Here is a 21,105-nt window from a genome sequence, read left to right on the forward strand (position 1 = left end):
ATGAGCCTCCCAGGCGCCCCAAGCTTGTGCTTTTATACCTTTGCTCCTGTCAGGCAAGATGCTATGGCTCCTCACAGACATATAATGCACTGATGGGCTTTGTCAGAAGTACTGTTTTCAGTGGGAAATGCACAAGGAGGCAGGAACAAATTGAGCTTTTTCTGCTGCCCTGGGATCAATTTGTACAAAGAGGCATTTAGAGTCTGTCTAATGATCTTGCTTTCAGGATCCAATTGGAAACAAGTGCGCAACTAAAACTTACTGATTTATAACTGGAGCCCTTAATTCTGGTTCTTGGTGTGACCTAAAATGATGTCCACATTGACGTGTGAGGATAGTTAACTCACCCGCTTGCCATCATCACAGCATGCATTAAAATTCTTGGAGGTGAAGTATAAAGTAATAGTTAAGGGCATGGATTTGGGGCCTCAAAGAATTGCATTCCAGCCCTGACTCTCTATTTATTTAATGTGAGAACTTGGGAAAGTTAATTTTGATGAATCTCAGCTGCTTCATCTATAAGAATGGAATAATAATGATACCTTCCTGAAAGCGTTACTGAAACATGAAATAAGGTGATGTGTGTAAAGACAGTGGAGATCACTTTCCTTGGGTCCACAAATGCCTCAGCACAGCCTGTTGGGTAGTGCAGGATCTGATTTCTGGTGAAGCACAATCTCTCACCTCCCATCCCCAACTTCCAATATGTATTCCACACAGTAGTTACACTTTATAACTTTTGTGCATGGGCTAGGTGCTTTTCTCTGGGGATAAAGATATGAGATACATGGCTCCTGGTCTTGAGGTACTCACAGTTTATCAGAGGGCAAGAGACTCATGAAAAAATTAATAAACTTGGTTGTTAAGCATTAACCAAATTGTTAGAGAAAGGAAAAAGGAAACAGTTATTAATTTTTCTTGGATAGAAGGTGGACAGGAAGAAACATGGTTGATCTGGACAACTCACTGTTTGTGGCAAGGCCGTTAATCCAATTCCAAAAAATCACTGCAAAATGGGATGTTTTATATAAAAGAGAGTGCAAGAAGACTGGGGATCCCTAGAATCATGACCAAGCTGGAGCCAAGGGCAGAGCTATTCCTTTTTTTTCCCCAGCAAACAAAGCTCCCCATGTGTCCCCAGCAAACAAAGCTCCCCATGTGTCCCAAGGAGAGGCTTCACAGGGCAGGTGGAAGACACTCTCCACCTCCCATCTGGGTAATTCCAGCTTTATTTTATTAAAAAACCAGTATTATAGATGACATCAAGTAGTTCTGAGCATTTAGATAATTATGACTCAGCTTTGAGCAAGTGTTCTGGGTTCTTTTTATGAAAGATTTTCTTGTCACTGTGTAGCTAGGCACCAGCACTAGGCAAGCCTAGGTGTTCTCAGATAGAAGCAAGGTTTCTCTGTCCCTGGAGATGGTGTAAGCCCTGATGGCCACACTGTTTACAAACATGGCGCATCTTTCCTGCCTTAATACTTTGGCTCATTTTGTATCCTTCTCGAATTCCCTTTCTACCTTCTCTCACTTCAAGATAAAGTTAAAAAAAAAAAAAATACTTGCGTATTTTTTTGGTATTCCATCCAGGTGAATAGAGGTATTCCCCTCTAGTGGATGGTTTAGCTGTGTCTGATGATCATGGTGAGCATCCCTATGGTCGCTCACCCTCATTAGAGACTTCACAGGGTTAACAGTATAAATGATCTAGAGTCTTAAATTCTCATCTCTGGTGACAAGGATACCTTCTACCTTTCTGGTACAGGAAGGTAACCTCACATGAGTATGTAGTTCCTGCTATTAGGGGACAAAGGAGAGTCAGAGTATCCATCTTGTACCAGGTGTTTCTTTTGTTACTTTAATTCAAAATACTCAATATGCCAAAGCAGCATATTTTTGGGTGGGTGGCATGTTCTGTTCTCCTTTACTTCAAATGCAGCAACACCTCAGCTAAAATTCTAAATTTTTATTCTATTGATAAACCATACCATATTGCCTTTGCTGAAAGTTCCTAAAGAGTCCTGATTTTTCCAGTTTAGTGAATATGCTATAACAATAATAATTGGGTAAGGGAGACCTGAAGCTTCTAAATAGTTTGGTGGTGACACAAGATGGGAGAATCAAGGTCCATCTTTTTACCCTATAGTTTGTAATCTGAAGAGATGGAGTACAGAGAGAAAACAAAAATTGTTACAGGGTTATAAAAAATGCAATGAATAAAATGTATACTCAAAATCATTTCAGTGAAGTCTTTTTAATGAGGAAGTGTTTTTTTGTTTGTTTTCTGTTTTTCATTTTTTTTCTGTACCGTACAGTTTTAGTATTAAAACCAGATCAAAATACCATGAAACTAGCTAGTAGAGGGGATTTACTCTCAAAAGCAAGTGTAGTGTACATTCTGGGATCAAAACAAAATCAACCTAAATTCTTATTTATTCTGCCACACAATAAAAGACAATATTCAAGACGACAATATTCAGGCAGTGTAAGATTTTCAAACACAAAAGATCTCATTATATTTATAGTATAATTTCCTTAAAGAGATGGAAGAAATAAACTAAATTCAAATCAGGAGGATCTCAATAAAGCTTGAAATTAACAGTTCTTTCTGTCTAGTAATTGTTAGAAAGAACTTCCAGGGCAGTCACAGTCAACATTCTATGCCATGAACATTTCAATTAATAGAAGCATTTTTATTTCCAAGTACCACTGAGTTCCAAGTGATAATGTGACAATCCACAAAATACATGTGATTATAGAAAAATGTGCACATATCATATGTAACATTTATCAAACTGATTCGTGCTCAATGCTCTTGTTTGGAGACCCTGAATTTCAGAGCCTTGAGATATTATATATTCAACACCCTTGAGAAGTCCTACTTATACAACTTACCTACTGGGTGACCTTTGAAATCCACTCACTGAAACCTCAGTCTCCCGATTTGCAAAATGGAGATAACATCTTCTGTTGGCTCCACAGAATGAGGAATGGATCCCAGCACCCTTCGGAAACAGGAAAGCCCTCTCTCTCCTCAAGGTCAGCCCTATGATTAATGGAAGATCATGGTAAGAGGCGTTTTTGCGCCTGTTGCATCTATTTGCAATTGTTACCATGTTGCATAATGGCGCTTGCAAAAAATAGTTGACTTTTAGAAGTGGGTGTATTGATGGCACCAGTGGAAAGGATATTCATTTATTGATTTGGGAACGTTTTATTGCCTTCTCTCTACCAGGAAGTGTTCTAGATGCTGGAGACATAACTAGTGGACAAAATGTGGAACTTGTGGTTATGCATTCAGTTTTTTGATACACCTATAGCAAAGGAAGCTAGTCAGGACCGTGCTCCACGTCTCCAATGTAGACTCCTTTTCACATTCACAGCACAAAGTTTGTCTTGCAAAGCATGAGAAGAAACATTGAGCAATGTTCATACAGAGTGTGAAGAATGAAAATATGGATTAATTATCACACCTTCAAATTTGCAGACAAAAGCCATGTCCTGATGTGCTTTTTACAAAGCAACAACACCACAACAATCACAAATAGATGCCAACAGGCCCCCAAAACACCTCATATACCATGATTTTCCATTAATGATAAGACTGTCCTTGTGGAGAGATAAGGGCTTTACTGTTTACGAAGGGCTGTCGGATACGTTCCTCCATCTGTGGAGTGGTCGGCGAATGTTATCTCCATTTTACAAATCTGGAGACTGAGGTGTCAGTGGGTTTTCAAAGGTCACACAGTAAGTAAGTTACATAACTAAGACTGGGACTCAAATCTTCAAGCAATTCATCTGCCCTGATTTCCTGGGCACCTTGGTGTTATAGTCTTCATAGGATTTGCTGTTTTGGCATGGGACGGTGATCCCTGGAGATTTTACTTTCTCAAATTATTACAGCTAAAGTGGCATGTACTGATTTGATGAGAATTCCAACATCCATGTCCTGATGGGGAGAATTCCAGAAGCAGAGTTCTGAGTAATAATGTGTAGAATAGGCTGAGTTACTGGAAGCTCTGGCATTTGGATCTGAGCTAATTAATGCCCAGGTTCTGACCTATTTCATTCATTAACAGAGTAGGTGTCAAATTTCATAAGAGGGGGATGATGAATTACAGAAACCATTATCCTGGCCAAATTCCAAAGCCAGCATTCCTATAGTGGCAATTTTCAAATGGACAAAGTTAATTCCTTAGAAAATAAAATCAATACTGGACAGCACTTTCTTTGGATCTCATGACCCTTGGATAGAGAACTCCATTCACCTGGTGTGGGCTGTACACTGGGTGGTACATATGGGGCAGCGCAATATTTTACCTGAAAGTTTTGCAGAAGGAATTAATGTTCAGCTAGAGACGATGGTCAATAGCATCAATTCCTGAGAACATTTGACACAAGCACACACACAAAAAGCCTTTGGACTTCTAAGTAGTACACTCCATGGAAACGATCTAGACTATATTTTCTCAACAAGGATTTTTCTCATTCTAATATGATCATCTAGAATCATTTAGGTGTGAACTTAAGCCATGTTTATTTATTTTTTTAATTCTTTTTTTTTTTTTTAAGATTTTATTTATTTGACAGAGAGAGAAAGCAGGAGCAGGGAAGCAGCAGGCAGAGGGAGAGAGAGAAGCCGACTCCCTGTTGAGCAGGGAACCTTATGTGGCATTCGATCCCGAGACCCTAGGATCATAATTTGAGTCCAAAGAAGACTGAGCCACCAGGCACCCTTAAGCCATGTTTAAAGAAGTACACATACAGTACATGTACAGACTTTTTATTTGTGAAATTATTCCATCCTGTCACACGATTTTGCGGGATGAAATCAGAAAACAAAAAGCCCTTAGGAAATAAGATTGAACGACCATTGACAGTTCTCCTTCTAAAGCAAAGAGATCCATTTGAATCAAATGCCAAAAGCCAGTCTAGTTTTCGTCTGAAGTCTGCAAGGACAAGAGGCACCACTGCTTTGGAGAAGTGCTCCCGATACCATTTCTTGCTTTTATAAATGCTTCACAACTTTCAAAATGCTTTCACAATTTTTAATTTGTTCGTTTTTCACAAGAATCCTCTGTGTGTTGGAAAGGGGGAGGTAATCCTCATTTAAAAGAGGAAAAACTTGACTCAGGTAACTATCAGACTCAAGGTCAAAATCAGCTGAAATTCAGGTCTTGGTATTGCAAATGCAGCTCTTAGCCCTTTAGGCCTATTTTCTTTAGTTACAGACATCTTCCCTTCCCTCCAAATTACGTGATCCCACTCTGAGCTGGGGTAGTTTTAAATGGCCACTTAGAAAGCCAGTAACTGCAAAACAGGAAGTATGAGAATGTGACAACTCTATGCTTCAAAGAATAAGAAGTGGGTCACAGCATAGCCCAAGTATTTATGTGTGATGTACCACTCACTGTAATAGCTGACTTTGGGTCCTGGTAAAAGCATCCATACTTAGAAAGTATTTCTTTTTAAAGAATTTTTGGTGTTGTTTATTTATTTGAGATGGAGAGAGAGAGAGAGAGATAATGAGGGGGAGGGGCAAAGGGAGAGGTAGAAGCAGGCTCTCAGCTGAGTGGGGAGCCCCGTGAGGGGCTCCATATGTGGCTCAATCCCAGGACCCTAGGATCATGACCTGAGCCCAAGGCAGATGCTTCACTGACTGAGCCACCCAGGAGCCTCACTTAGAAAGTACTTTTATGGGGATTTGGTTCTCAGTTTGAGCCCTGCAGGAAGATGGAAGTCTGGTTTCCAGAAGCTGACCTAGGATGTTTTGTGTTCCATGATTCTTACTAACTCCGGTGGAAGACATATAGTGGTCCAAAGGACTCAGGTATTATTTAGTAATAAAAACACAGACTGGGGACAAATTTGCTGATGATCTCTGTGTAATGGTGTTGGGATAGCTACCCTTCAAGTAAGCTTATCGGAGGTGCAGTTTGACAAGCAATCCTAGTCGTAATTCAAAATGTTTTTCCCTCTGAGTATAAATCAGGGCAAAGGTATTTCAAGTTGGGATGTATAAGTAAACATGTATAAGATGAACTAAGCTGTATTAGCCCTTTTTTCTTCACTGTGATATTTGTCTATACAGAACCAAAGAAGACATTAAGAAAAAGCAAAAATCAATGATTTGGGGAGGTTTGTTTCTGTTTAGAAGATTCTCCTTAATAGCAGAAACAAACATTTTGAACCAGAGATGAAGACCAAGATAAAGGAAAAAAAATGATTCCCCGCTACCCATCATGAAAACACACGCTTAGTCTTTTAGACTAAATTTAAGGAGAGACGTTTTATATATATTTTTTCAACTTGCCAAGATATGCTAAACACATTAAACAAACCCAGTCCTCCTGCTCAAAATGTATGAAATTTCTATTCCATTTTTAGGGTATCTGCACACAGCTGACATATCTGTTTGAACTGAAAAATTGCTTCTTGTAATTTCTTTTTCTTCGTGTTTTTTATTCTGAGCCAACATGTCAATTTTGATTAAAGTGTATTGTGTCCATACCACAAATGGAAAAAAGTGTTGATAGATGTAATTATGTTAATCTGAACATTTAATAAAACAAAACAAAACATCTTCAAGATTATCTCTTAAGAATTTTCCAAATTGATTGGAGCTCATTAATATTTTTTCCTAATATGAGAGTGATGTGATTTATAAATTTTTGCCATTTTGAAATATATATTTCAATATCTGATATTTTAAAACAATGCTACCAATGGGTTGATTCTAGAATGTGGATGCCGTGCATCTAATTATACACCAGACACTATTAATTTTTCTTACACTAATGACTTTTTAATCTCTCTCCCCACTTCTTAATGCCGTGGTTCAAGCTTTCCTTTCTCCTCTTTGCAGTGTTCATAATAGCTTCCTTCCCTGGAGCTTCTGTAACCCTAAGACAGGCTTACTCCAGAACCTTTCATGTTGCTGTCAGGGTTATCTTTGAAAAAAAACAAAACAAAACCAATTATGGTCATATTACATCTCAGCTGAAGCCTCTATTGGATCCCTCTTGTTTTCAGAATAATACAAATAATAATAGAACCTAAGTGTTCCATACAATCATGCAACAAATTTGAATGGCAGAAATTTGTCATTCTAGTGTATACACAGAATAATATCTTATTTTGCATTAATTTGTATTTCCTTGATGACCTGTGATGTTGATAATCTTATCACATGATTATTTGTCATTCATATATTTTCTTTGGTGAAATATTTACTCAAATCTTCTATTTTTAAAAATTCTGTTGACAGACATCATTTCTGATGGTATGATACTAAACACATTCCCTTTAAAATCAGGAATGAGACAAAGATGCCCACTCTCAGTGATTCTACACAATACTATAAGAGTTAGATGGGCACATAATGGATCTTGGACATGTGACAAAAGCAGAAATTAGGAAAAGATAGACCATTTAATAAAGAGTGTGAGATGATTAGTAATTCATGTGGAAAACAATGAACTTGGGTAGTTGGCTCACACTATACATTAAAATCAAACTGAGGTAGAGTAAAAATGTAATCTGAAAGATGAAACTAAAACTTTTAGGAAAAAACGTTGGAGACTATTTTTATGTTTGGGGGGCAAAGAAATATTTCAGAAATAGACACAAATAGTACTAACTTCAAAAGAAAAGAATTAGTAGGCTAATTATATTAAAATATAAGACTGTTTACTAAGTCACCATAAAGAAAACTGGCAGAAATAGAGAAGAAAAAGAAAACACACCAATCTCACTTATAAATATTGATATAAAAGTCTAATATAAAATGTTAGCAAATAGAATTCAGCAACACATTAATAGGTCAGTGCCCACTATTACTGCTTTTATTTATAATTTTTCATGAAGTACCAACCAACACAATTTGAAGAGGTTAAAGAATCAGAGGCACAAAAACTATAAATAAGGAGGAGAAATTATCTACAGATGATGTTACTGTTTTTCTGGACAGTCTGGGTTAATCACCTAAAATTCAATTAGGAAAAAAATGAGAGAAATTACTAATGTGACTAGCTACCTCTTTAACATAAAAGCCAATAGCTTTCCAGAACCAAGCCACCAAGTGAGACAAATAAAGAAAACATTGCACTTATAATACAATGCACAAAGATAAGTACCTAGTCATAAGCTTAATAAGGAATATGCAGGATCTATATAAATTTTTAAAAAACTCTATTTAGGCATATAAATGAAAACTTGAATAAGTAAAAAGCTGTAACTGTTTCTTGAATAAGAAGATTCGGTATTATAAAGATGTAAATTTTCCCTAGATTAATTTATAAATTTAGTAGAATCACATTAATAAAACATTAATTTTGGATTATTTTAGGAGTTAGCAAAGTTAGTTTTAAACTCCACTAAAGAAACAAAAAAAATAAGGTTTTAAAATAGAAATTCAAAATTTATGGGACTACACTAAATCTGCCAAATATAATATCTTTTGTTCTGCTGTGCAGAATACTCAGGCCCCTGGAATTGAAGTCCAGAATAGGTAAAAATACGCAAGGTAAGTTAGTCTGATACAACTGAAATTTCAATCAGTTGCCATTGAGGGGAAAGAATCTGAATGTTTGCTTCATTCTTATTCTTAAAATGAATTTGGGATTTGTCAACAATTTAAATGTTAAAATTAAACCCATTTTCCTCTCTGCATCCCCTTAAGCAATTCTGTAAAAATACTAGAAGAAAATAGAGGGATGTTTTAATAATGGAACGGAAAGCTTTCTCTTTCTAAACAAGAGGAATAATTTAAAAAGCATTAGTTAATAAACAATATAAGAAGTATATAAAATTAAAAACAAATTTGTTGAACAAATACTGTAAACAAAGTCAGATTCAAAAATATATTTGTAGTATATATACGATTCTGAAGCTTAACTTTCTTAATATGTAAAATTTCCTGCAAATCAATAATAAAAAAAACTAATTTTAAAATGGGCAGAAAATATCCCACTGATAATAAAACAAATCCAGGAGATGCTTTTCTGCAAAGAATTTTTGCTTTTTTTTTTTTTTAAGGTTTTATTTATTTATTTGAGAGAGAGAACACAAGCAGGGAGAGTGGCAGAGGGAGAGGGTGAAACAGGCTCCTTGCTGGGAGCCCGCTGTGGGGCACTATCCCAGGACCCTGAGATCATGACCTGAGCTGAAGGCAGAGGCTTAACCTACTGAGCCACCTAGGCATCCCTGCATTTTTGTTTTTTGATGCAAAGATCAAATTTGTTGGTACTATACTGTGTAGACAAAAGGTGGGGCCCTAATCATTCTCATACAGTTTTAGTGGAACTACAAACTGATGTAAGGTTATTGTTTTTTTTTTTTTTTTTAATTTTGTTTATTTGAAAGAGAGAGAGAACAAGAGAGACTGCAAGCATGGGGAGGAGCAGAGGGAGAGGGAGAAGCAGGATCCCCACTGAGCCAGGAGCCATGGGGTTGATCCAGGACCCTTGGTTCATGGCCTGAGCTGAAGTCAGACATTCAACCAACTGAACCATTCAGGTGCCCCTGATGTAAGGTTTTTTGAGAGAAATTTGGTATTATCCAAATTTTAGATGCATGTATTTTTGACAAGAAAATCCCATAAGTGACTGGTGAACAAATAAGATAAATGCAATGGAATGCAGAGAGACTGTTCAAAGAACGAGGTAGATTTAAATATAATGATAAAGAAAAATTCTCCAAGAAATATTATTAAATGAGCAAAATAAGATGTAAGATAACACATCAAATATGTCCTTTATATAAATACTGATATATGCATTCAGATTTTTCTGAGAGGATTCACAAGACTCTATTACTAGTGATTGAATCAGCAGTAGAAGAAATTGGACTGAAGATGGAAAACTGATTTACTTTTTATTGTATTACTCAATTTTCTAGATGAAGAATTAAATACTTGGAGGGATATTGTAGGAAAATAAAATGGAAAAAGATTTTGGGCATCTGATGATGGGACTCTAGAGATGACTCTATGGGTATATAGCTCCCTGGGCTTCTCAGGTCTCTCCTTCAAACATGAACTAACTTGTCGAGATTTGGGAAGCTCTCCTTTGGTTTATTCATTTTGCTCCCACCCATAGGACAATGTCTCATATTATCTGCCTTCCTTAGCTCTCTAATTCTTGTGACCTCCTGGCTTCTTATCTAGATCTTGTCTCTCTCCTTCTTGTCTGGTTCTTGACCACTTATTTTCTTTTCTTCAGTGGATTTATGGTAGAGTGCTTTCTCGTGGTTTCTTTCTGGCTCTCTCATTCTCATAGTCTCTCATCTTATTCCTAGACAGAGCGTTCTTTCTCCTAAGGTTGAACCCAGAATTTGAATAATAAAAAGAAGCACTGTATAAAGAAAAGAAACTTTTAGCAGGTAATAGAAAGTGGAGGGAAAGGGAGTCAGTCTTTAGAGTATAAAAGTCTGATTGTCTTCCTTGACCTCAGGACCAGTTGGTTACGGGGGGCTTTTCTTCATTCTTCCCTGACCTTTGCAGAAAGGACAGAAAGTACACTAGTGTCTCATGGGTGTGAAAAAGACAGGGGCATGTGGGACAGAATGCTTAAAAACCTGGGAAAGAGTAGAGAAGATGAATGGATTATTGGGGTGGGAGGTGGGTGAGGAAAGCAGGATGAGGAATCTCTGGAGAAAAGAGGTTTCCTGAGAAGGATAAACTGAAGGTGACCTATGGACACTACAGAGTTGAGAAAGAAAGTCTACTTCCTCTCAGGAGGAGCAGCAGGGAGAAGATGCAGGGATTCTGTCCTCTTCTTGGTTTGCAGTAGCTGCTTGAACTGGGTATGAGTGGAACTGGCCTTCATGATCTGTTGGATTCTTCATGTTGGACCATGATGGACCATGGTACCCTGCTCTTTGAACATTATGATTATAGTAAGAGATTGCAGATTCTCTGCTACATCTTTTCCAATGGTAAATTATAGCAGTTAAAATTGATGATAATTTTTGATAATGTTGAATTTTACCTCCATCGCATGCTCCTAGAAAGCAGTGATAGTTAAGAAATCCCCTATCCCTTATGACACTGAAAGGACAAGCAACAAAAGTAAAAGTCAGTAAACTGGACTGTCAAAATTAAAAACTTCAGGTATCAGAGGATACAAGCCACACATTGAAAGGGAAACCTACAGAATGGGAGAAATTATTTACAAATCATATATGTGATATGAGGTTAATATCTAGAATATATAAAGAACTACAATTCAACAACAATAAAAATTCAATCCCATTTAGGAATGGACTAAAAACTTGAGTAGATACTTCTCAAAGAAGATATTCAAATGACCAATAAGCACATGAAAAGATGCTCAACGTTATTAAGTATTAGTAAAATGGAAATCCAAATCACAGTGAGATTCCACATCACACCCATTAGGATGGCTACTATCAAAAACAGAATAAGTGTCGGTGAAGATGTGGAGAAATTGTAACTGATAGACTCTTTCCTTGACTGGTAAGATTTAATTGGCTTTTCTGAATCCTCTACTCAACTGAGCTTTGACTTTTGAGCTATTGTGTTTGTCTTTTCATTGCTTAGTTTTAGCAAAAATCCTGTTCAATCAGTTTAGAATACCCCACCCTTGGCATCTGATCACTGTCAATATCAGATCAAGTTTCTCATCCCCCCCGCCCCCCTGCAAGTGATGTCTGATCACCCTGTCTGGATCTCAGCAAGAAACTTGTCAAATCAGTTTAGTCAGAATCTCCCTTGCCCTGATGTTTCCTCTTAGAAATCTTCCATTCACTGACCACTACACTGCCTCTTGGCTATCAATACCCATTTGTTCATAAAATATTTGGAATTGAGCCCGGTTCTATACTGAGGTCTCTTTTCCGTATTACAATAGTTCCCAAATATAATCTGTTCTTACCACTTTAACTACCATCAGGCTCTGGTTCTCTCTAACAGAATCCTTGTGCACACTGTTGGTAGGAATGTACGATGGTGCAGCCATTATGGAAAACATATGGTAGTTCCTCAAAAAATTAAAAAAAGAATTACCATATGATCCAGGAATTTCACTTCTGCATATAGGGTCTCAGATGTTTGTAGACCTAGGTTCATAGCAGGGTTATTCACAATGTTGACAGGTGGTTGCAACCCAAGAGTCCATTGAACCAAAAGTGGTATATACATACAATGGAAAATTATTTGGCCTTACGTAGTAAGGAATTTCTGACACATGCTACAATATGCATAAATCTTGAGGATATTATGCTAAGTACAATAAGCCAATTACAAACAAACAAATGCTATACTTAGTCCACTTATTAAAATACTTAGAGTAGTCAAATTCATAGAGATAGAAAGTAGAATGATGACTGCTGGGGGCTTGGGGAAATGGAATAATGAAAATTGTTTAATGGGTATAAAGTTTTAATTTTGCTAGATGAAAATGTTCTGGAGATTGGTTCTGCAATGAGGTGAATGACACTGCTGAACTGTACACATAAAATTGGTTAAGATGGTAAGTTTAAAAAAACAAAAAGATGGTAAGTTTTATGTTATGTGTATTTTACCACAATGAAAATTTTTTTAAAAAGGAAAAAAAAAGAAACACCTCTATCCTTTTGTGTTCCTGTGTCACTTTAAAGAACCCCCTCCTTTCCCATATGACTTAGATAAGCTAAGGGATGACACTCTTGTTTATCAGTGATGCGGCCAGACATAGACCTTCCAAATTTTCATTCTTTGCCTCATAATTGATAATTGAACTATTTGTCCCCATTCATCAATTTGGACAAAATACCTAACTTGGCTAATCTCTAGCCAGGCTTCTCCCTTCTCCACAGGTCCCTGACTGTGATCCACCCTTGAACTTAAACAAGCATTGGAAATGGGGAGCAGTGCCTCCTTAATGACCCTTCCCCCAAATTGACTGACCACAAAGATATTTCCTGCTCAGCTCTCCAATCATGCCACCTGTTTATCCTACTTCCCCACATCCAGTTCCTTCTAGCCTTGTTCATTCCTCCTTATATAAGAAAAATCCTTTCTGCTTTAGCTTTGAGAAGCTTATGGACCCTAAGTGTGAAATGCTTTTTCTATTGTAATAGTTTCCCAGCCTCCTCTCAATACCTCTTGCAATAGAATATTCTCCCCTTCCCTAAGTTTGGATTTGTTTTTATTTGACACTTTTGAAGTATGAGAATCACATTTATCCCATTTAACATGGGAAATACAGTGAAAAGGTATTTGATATATGAATTGTTTCTATACCATAGGTAATACACATATAATTGAAATAGGTGAGTATAATTGTGCTGTATATAGGTAGACATATTTTAAATGTGCTAGCTAAACTTTATTAAAATGTTGTTCTAGGGTATTATAATTTTCTTTATATATCTGCTACTTGAGAAACTGTTGTTACTCAGTTTTATGGGTTGTCAGGTAATACTTTGAAATTGGCAGTTTCATTCTGGAAAACATTAAATTGTGGACACTTAAATACCTTTATAAAGGACAAAAAAGTTATGCTTAGCTGGTTTGCTTTCCTATGTGGGATTTTATCTCTGTTCATTCTAAAGTTGCTGCCTCTTTATTTTGGCTCTATGAAATTGCGACTCAGGAGTAAAAACAAGTGTTCTTTGTAGTAAATATTAATTTTTTTCTTTACTGTAACTAGTACACGTTCAAAGTGTTCTGACTTTAGATTCACAGTGTTCTCAGATTTTTTTCCTTTTGACTTTTAAATTGTGGTTGTATGTTAGGAATCCACATATGGGTTGTGTGGCAAGCCAGTAACCGTGTTAATTAACTGAGCCAACGTTCTTACCAAGACAACCCCACCAACTTACCTTCAGAAGACATTAACAGAGCAGCAGACTTTTCAGTTCAAGTCTAAATATTTTATTTTGTTGATGTAAAGACTGGCTCATTGGGGATTTTTTCCTTTCTCTTGCTTTTTTTTTCAAATATCTTCCTGCTTTTTAAATAATAATTTTTAAAGAAGTGATGATGCTCTATCAGAAACAGAAAGTTTGTGTTTTATATGGCCTGGTATTTTTTATGCTAAAATGGTCATACATTCACTCACTCATTTATTGAGTCCTACGTGGCAGATAACGAAGATCGTGAGATGGCTTTTGTAGGAATATCCTTCACATTAGCACTGCATCGATTTCTTCCTCTCACTCCCACTCCAGCCAGGATGTGACACTTATACAACCATTCACTCCCATCACCCATGCGTTTGATTAACTTGGCCTGTTTATGAATTTTCAGGAGGTTTTTTTTTTAAGATTTTGTTTATTTATTTGAGAAAGAGAAAGCATGAGGAGGAGCATGGGGGAGAGGCAGAGGGAAAGGGAGAAGCAGACTCCCCACTGAGCAGGGTACTGGACGGGGGGCTCGATCCCAGGACCCTAGATCATTACATGAGCCGAAGGCAGACACTTAACTGACTGAGCCACCCAGGCGTCTCTGACTTTTCAAGAGCTTTTATGCTCTTATATCAGATACACATGAATCTCAGAGGTATTGGGCATCTTTTATTTCCATTTTCTTTTTTTTTTAATCATTTTTTAAAATTTATTTTCAGCATAACAGTATTCATTGTTTTTGTACCACACTCAGTGCTCCATGCAATCCGTGCCCTCTCTAATACCCACCACCTGGTTCCCCCAACCTCCCATCCCCCCACCTCTTCAAACCCTTCAGATTGTTTTTCAGAGTCCATAGTCTCTCATTGTTCACCTCCCCTTCCAATTTCCCCCAACTCCCTTCTCCTAACTCCCCATGTCCTCCATGCTATTTGTCATGCTCCACAAATAAGTGAAACCATATGATAATTGACTCTCTCTGCTTGACTTATTTCACTCAGCATAATCTCTTCCAGTCCCGTCCATGTTGCTACAAAAGTTGGGTATTCATCCTTTCTGATGGAGGCATAATACTTCATAGTGAATATGGACCACATCTTCCTTATCCATTCGTTCATTGAAGGGCATCTTGGTTCTTTCCACAGTTTGGCGACCATGGCCATTGCTGCTAAAAACATTGGGGTACAGATGGCCCTTCTTTTCACTACATCTGTATCTTTGGGGTAAATACCCAGTAGTGCAATTGCAGGGTCATAGGGAAGTTCTATTTTTAATTTCTTGAGGAATCTCCACACTGTTCTCCAAAGAAGCTGCACCAACTTGCATTCCCACCAACAGTGTAAAGAAAGGGTTCCCCTTTCTCCACATCCCCTCCAACACATGTTGTTTCCTGTCTTGCTAATTTTGGCCATTCTAACTGGTGTAAGGTGATATCTCAATGTGGTTTCCATTTTCTTTTGTTCCTAAGTCCCAAATCACCTAAACTCATTTATGTGTTGAATTCATTATATTCAGAAGGAGTTGATAGTACGTTCTGGAAAAATCAACAAGCACCTTTTCTTTGCTGGGTAGTTGGAAGTTTTTGGTCAAAACAGAACTGGAGACCTAATCTCCTTACTCCATAGCTGAGGAAATTAGGTCAAGAGAAATTCAACACTTTCCTGGTATCCTTTATGCTATTTAGGGACAGAGCAAGGCCCCAGACCCCTTGGTCACAGTCATAGGCCCAAACAATTGCATTGCCTCAGGTTTGAGCCAGATAAAAGTCAGGCACCTTGCATATAAAGTAGATCATCAATCTTTTTACTTTGCACATGTGACAGAGGGAAGAAATTGAAACTTAGATCAGAATAATTAGATATTTGGTCTCTCTGGAGAGTCACAGACTTTGAGACAGTTACAGGTTGGTGTCATTCAGGCAGAAGGTACCTAAGTGCAAATAGATGTGGTCTATTGGTCCTTTTCCCCAAACTAGATCTTTCTGTTTTCTGCTAAATATTTTCTTCTTCATGGCTTGGGCTGTCTTGATTATAGTTTTGTTTTGTTTTGTTTTTTAAGATTTTTATTTATTTATTTGAGATAGAATGAGAGAAAGAGAGAGAACATGAGATGGGGGAGGGTCCGAGGGGGAAGCCGACTCCCTGCTAAGCAGGGAGCCCGAGGCAGGACTCGATCCCAGTACTCCAGGATCATGACCTGAGCTGAAGGCAGTCGCTTAACCAACTGAGCCACCCAGGATTCCTTGATTATAGTTTCTTAACTTAAAGCATCCTGATTGGCTGTCATCCCTGTGATGGCTCTGTGATATCAGGCAGACAGGACACACCAAGGGGACACATTTTCGGTGGCCAAATGATGCCAAACCAGTTTTCAAAATGATGAAGCAGAAATATCATGAATAGTAATGCTGCAGACTTGCATTTATGAAGTCATGCTTTCAGAGAAGTACCGGCTTTAAATAATTAAAGGAAAAAATAAACTTTCCTTTTAATAATCAAAGTTGAATCCTCAAGAAGCTGGGGAAAGCATGGCTATGGAAAGTGAGATAGCATGAGGGGACTACGCGGTTATCACATTTTAGCCCTGGGGCTTGGGGGTGAGTAGAAATACCTGACCATCTCATGATTTTGGTTGCCCCTTCTGTAAAATAAAACAAAAGCACAGGGTACTCCTTCAAAGACTTACAACAATAAGTTCTGTGAAATTAGATCCCCAAATTAAACGGTTAACTGCCAAAATTGTGATCCTAACTTAGCCTCGGCTTGTCCATGGCCTAAAAAAGGTGTAGTAACTATGTATTCATATCCTCAAACCATCTTTATCCTTTAAATCTGATAAATGCTCAGCTAAAAAAAAAAAAAAAAATCCTAAGCAATGTCATACTTAGGTAGGAGTTACCTTAAATATCCCAGAGTTCAGAAGGTTTATCTCAGGGCATCGCTGGGGTTCATGAAATCTGTCTGTTTGTTCATTTCTCCACAAGACCCTTTCTGTTCTTGCATCTAACTCAGTGTGTTGTGATAAATAATGCAATGCCTTCCCAACAGTTGCCTTAGCCATACGAGGGGTACATTTTAAAAAGAGAACAAGCAGACACAGAAATGGAAATTAACCCCAGGCCTGCCAGCCTCCGTCAGGAATAATGGCGTCACATAATTCCAGGGTTAAATGAGAAGTAGGTGCCTTTTTACTGAGTTCGGCTCTTTGTCCTTGCTTTAGTGTGTCATTGTAGCAACTGTCATGTAAGGTTAATGACAGCCCCTCATTACCCTTGTCAAATATGTAATAATGTGGCCCAACAACGGGTCTGAATGGCTTCTGCTTGTCAGACCCCTATGTTTTGCCTAGCAGATGGTCACTGTGTTTGGAGGGGCCCTCGCTCAGATCCATCACACTGATATCCTGAACACGTGTGTGTGCGGGAAGCATTTTCCCCTGATGGGACAGTGTGTGGCTAGAATACTAATTGAGCACAGCAAGACGACTGCAGACTTCAACTCCCTCCTCCCCCAAATCCCTGTTCGTTTTCTGTTAGGCTCCGGGGGGGAAAGAGGGAAGATAGGACCTTTCTTGCCTCTCTCCTTTATTATTTCCGGCGACACACAACACTTTTCAGCTGTGATATGCACCCGTTTTCAAACCCTTTATTTGGATCACTTAGGATGCAGCACCCATGAAATTTAGACACATTCTATTCTCGGAGACATGGAAACAAAGGGGAAAAAGCCTCAGTGAGGAAAGTGGCAGGGGGCAGGGTTTACTGGAAAAGAGCTAGAGTCCAGGTGGCAAGAAACTAGGATTCTAGCCTGTGACCTTCTGCAAAGTCACTGCTCCTTCTTCTGCTTACTCGCCCAGGAAGGTGGCCTGGCTGTAGGAGGTGAGAGACATACATGAAGCCGGACACATGAAGGATTCTCTGTCCAGCCCCAGGGCTTAGCCCATGCACCCGTATTTCTCATCCTCAGTGGGTTTATTTTCACATGATATCACTCCCTTTCTCAGAAATGACTGGTGGCTCCCAACTGCTTCAGAAATCAGCTTAAACTCTCCATCACGTCAGTGGAATTAATTGCTAGGCAAATCACTATTTTCCCTTTACTGTGCCCATAATTTTGGGGGCTGCATATACCCCTTCAGACACCAACCTATCTACTTTTTTTCCATACCTGAATTTTTTTTGGCTTCATGTCTTTGCTCATGCCTTACCTCCCACATGAAATTCTCTGATGCCTCTTCTAATCAGTTTCTAGTCTTGAAAATGATCATTTGGAGACCTCCATATAGCTTTGATAATCCCTGCTTCTCTAAATATTCCTGATAAATAAGGAATTTCCTTAACATACATTCAAAATAACAGAATTTTTAGACCCATACGAGAACTTAGAAAGCATTCTATGCAATCACATCACTTTCAAGAGGAAATAGTCAAGTCTGCATTGGTCAAAGCCAAGTTCAAGAGCTTATATGGTAGCAAGAACAGCACCCAGGTCTTTTGATACTGGATTTTTTTTTTTTTTTCCACTCTAGCGGAGCAATGGAAGAGTTTGTTGTTGCCATTTGTTCAATTCCACAATGAAGCACAACCTCCTTGAGGGGACAGGCAGCTCAGGGCCTCTTCCCTTTTCAGCTCTGCACAGGTCTGTGGGCATTGGGATGGCTGGCTGCAGCTTGTGGTGTTGGAACCAATCCCTTCTGTAATCTCCGTGACATGTATCACTTTGCCAAATTATCCAGTTGGCACCAATTTCTTGGTCCTAACCAACAAGTGACATTTTCCTTTTCCTCTTTTACATGACCCATCCCTTATGCCAGCAAGTCACTGTGAAGCAATTGTCATGAGCAAAATGTTATGTTATGTCTTATGGGACAGAGAAACCTAGAGCCTAGGACAGGGAGGCATTGGCTGCATTGTATTCCCCTGGTGGAACCGAATACCCACCTCCACCTAAACCTTGTGGCCATCTGAGAAGTGATGCTGACATAAATGAGAGGGAATTGCACCCAGCCTTTCCAGGATAGAAAAGGAAATAAATCCCCAGGCCTTTCCCACCCAGTCTCTTCAGAGGAGGAGATGATTTCACTTGATTTTAGATTTGGCATTTGCTGAGTGTCTTTTTTTTCCCCCCTCTCATCAAATATGCAGAAATTTTAGCATAACTGTTGAATAACTTTGTTTCTGAAATTAGATCTAGATGACCAGAGAATACTTCTGTTTTCTTTGATTCTAGATACTCCCCTCCTCAAAAGTTTTTCTCATAGTGTTTCAGTTAGTTGCATCCTTGCTTGAAATCATGCGGTACCTACCGGTGACCTTTCTAGCTTTCTTAAGCCATAGGTTGATGTCCTTTGAATATCATCTAAGATATACTCTGTATTTGGTATTTAGGAATTGTTCCTTACTCTCTTATCATACGTTTACTGAACACCCAACACTGCAGTTATTATTCTAAAATGCAGAAAGACATAAGACAAAATCTTTGGTCTGTAAGCAGTCATTATCTCCTGGGAAAGGAGGTAATATAAACAGAGAAATCTTGTCATTCAAGGGTATCCTCTGTCTCCCCTGGACTTCTCTCCTCTGATCCTGTCCTCTCTGCTTTTATCCCCAAGTCTTACCAGCTGTCCTTGGGAGTTCTTGTCCACACTCAGCCACCTTCCTTATATTCCCAAACTCTCCTCTGAAAGCTGCCTCCACCTTCTGAATCCATCTTTGGCACTCAGCTGGTCCATACGGACATGATCTTCTTAAGAAGTGTTCATGCTTATTTTCTCAAATGATGATAACTCATCACAGAGGTTTGGATCAGTGTCCTTCTCGGTCTTCATTGCCAATTCTGGATATTATTTATGCTCCACCTTATCAAAAATCCAACTCCATCTTACTCCTCTGAACCTTATACCATCTGGCAAAACCACCTGTCTCTCCTCATTGTGCCGTCTGCCAATAATCTCCTGGTAACCAGCTCCTTGTTTGTCACGAGTTCCGGATCCCACGGACAGCCGCAGAAATGACCTGTCCATTCCTTCTTCATTTATCTTTAGCAACTCTCTCCTGCTTTCCATCTCAGCCATCTTCTCCCGTAGTTATATTCTGGATGTTGTTGACATATCAGGACTCACACTACACTGAAAATCACACAACAAAATGGCCCGTTCTCCCTGCCCCCGCACTCCCCCAGCCCCATCAACCTGCTCCCAATTCACTTGTTGAAGTCTACCCTGGCAGCATCATTCCATGGATTTCTACTATCTATTTTCCTCTCATTTTCTCCCAGCTCCACTTGCCTTCTCCAGTGAGAATTCAGTGGTAAATCATTGTAATCAGTTCCTTGCAAAAGCCCTCAACTGCCTTGTCCCTGTTTTCATCCACCGTATTTTCCATCCACAATATTTCTTGGCAAAATCCCAAACCAGGATAAATCCAACCATCTGTCTCCCCTGTGGCTATATCTGAGCAGTTGATTGTCACTGGTGAAAATTATAAACTAGGAAGACAGGTTTTCCTTCAAATGTATTGATACTCTTTCAAAGGAGTCCTTAACATGGTCCAGAAATCTACCTTAGTCTAGTAAGCTTGCCTTAAGAGGCCACTCCCACTTCTTCCCCTTTCTTCAATCTTGTCTCCAGCTCTTTCCCCTGACTATTTCTTGTCCAGTATTCCCGTTTCCTGTCTGGATTCTTCCAATTCACTGCTTACACAGCATTTAGGGTAAGTTTTTTAAAAATGCCTGATGGACCCTCATTTCTCCTGACTGAAACATGAAACCAATGTTTCATTGTACTGGAACAAAGTGCAGACTCATCAGTATGGTCTGGCTCCAACGTACATGTCTAGCTGTATTTCTAAAGTCTTAGTCCCTCTCTTGCCAGGTCCGCTGCTGCTAGCTGCCATACTTGATGCTTTCCCTTTGCCTGGCTCACCCTCCTTCCTGTCTCAGGTCAGATGCCACTTTCTCAGAGGGGGTCCCCTGAACCCTCCATTCTAAACTGTCCCCCTCAGCTTCTCTTAGTGCATATGCTGCTTCTTGCTCCTAAGAGCATCATCACAACTTACAATCTAGTTTACATGTGTAATTCCTTGCTTAATTTCTCTATCTTCCACATGACTCCATGAAAAAAGAAATCTTTTGTTTTGTACCTCACTGTCTATTCAACATACAATAGATTTATTGCCACATGGCAGGAGCACAATAAATATTTGTTGACTGAATGAAGAGTGGTAAGAATGAATTACAGTTCAAAGAGGACTCACCTGAT

The 21,105-nt window shown here is 38.7% G+C and overlaps 1 long non-coding RNA gene across 1 annotated transcript in view; it reads right to left on the minus strand.

Moving 5' to 3' along the window:
* LOC116882319 overlaps positions 1 to 20,409 on the minus strand; it is a 36,045-nt gene extending 15,636 nt beyond the window's left edge. Inside the window, exon 1 of the long non-coding RNA XR_004385622.1 lies at positions 19,465 to 20,409. This is a non-coding gene — a long non-coding RNA (uncharacterized LOC116882319). The remainder of the gene's footprint in view (positions 1 to 19,464) is intronic.
* Positions 20,410 to 21,105: the final 696 nt, after the last annotated feature.

This window comes from Lontra canadensis, unplaced genomic scaffold (genome assembly GCF_010015895.1).
Source record: "Lontra canadensis isolate GAN:19392208 unplaced genomic scaffold, GSC_riverotter_1.0 scaffold83, whole genome shotgun sequence".
Lineage (NCBI taxonomy): Eukaryota > Metazoa > Chordata > Mammalia > Carnivora > Mustelidae > Lontra > Lontra canadensis.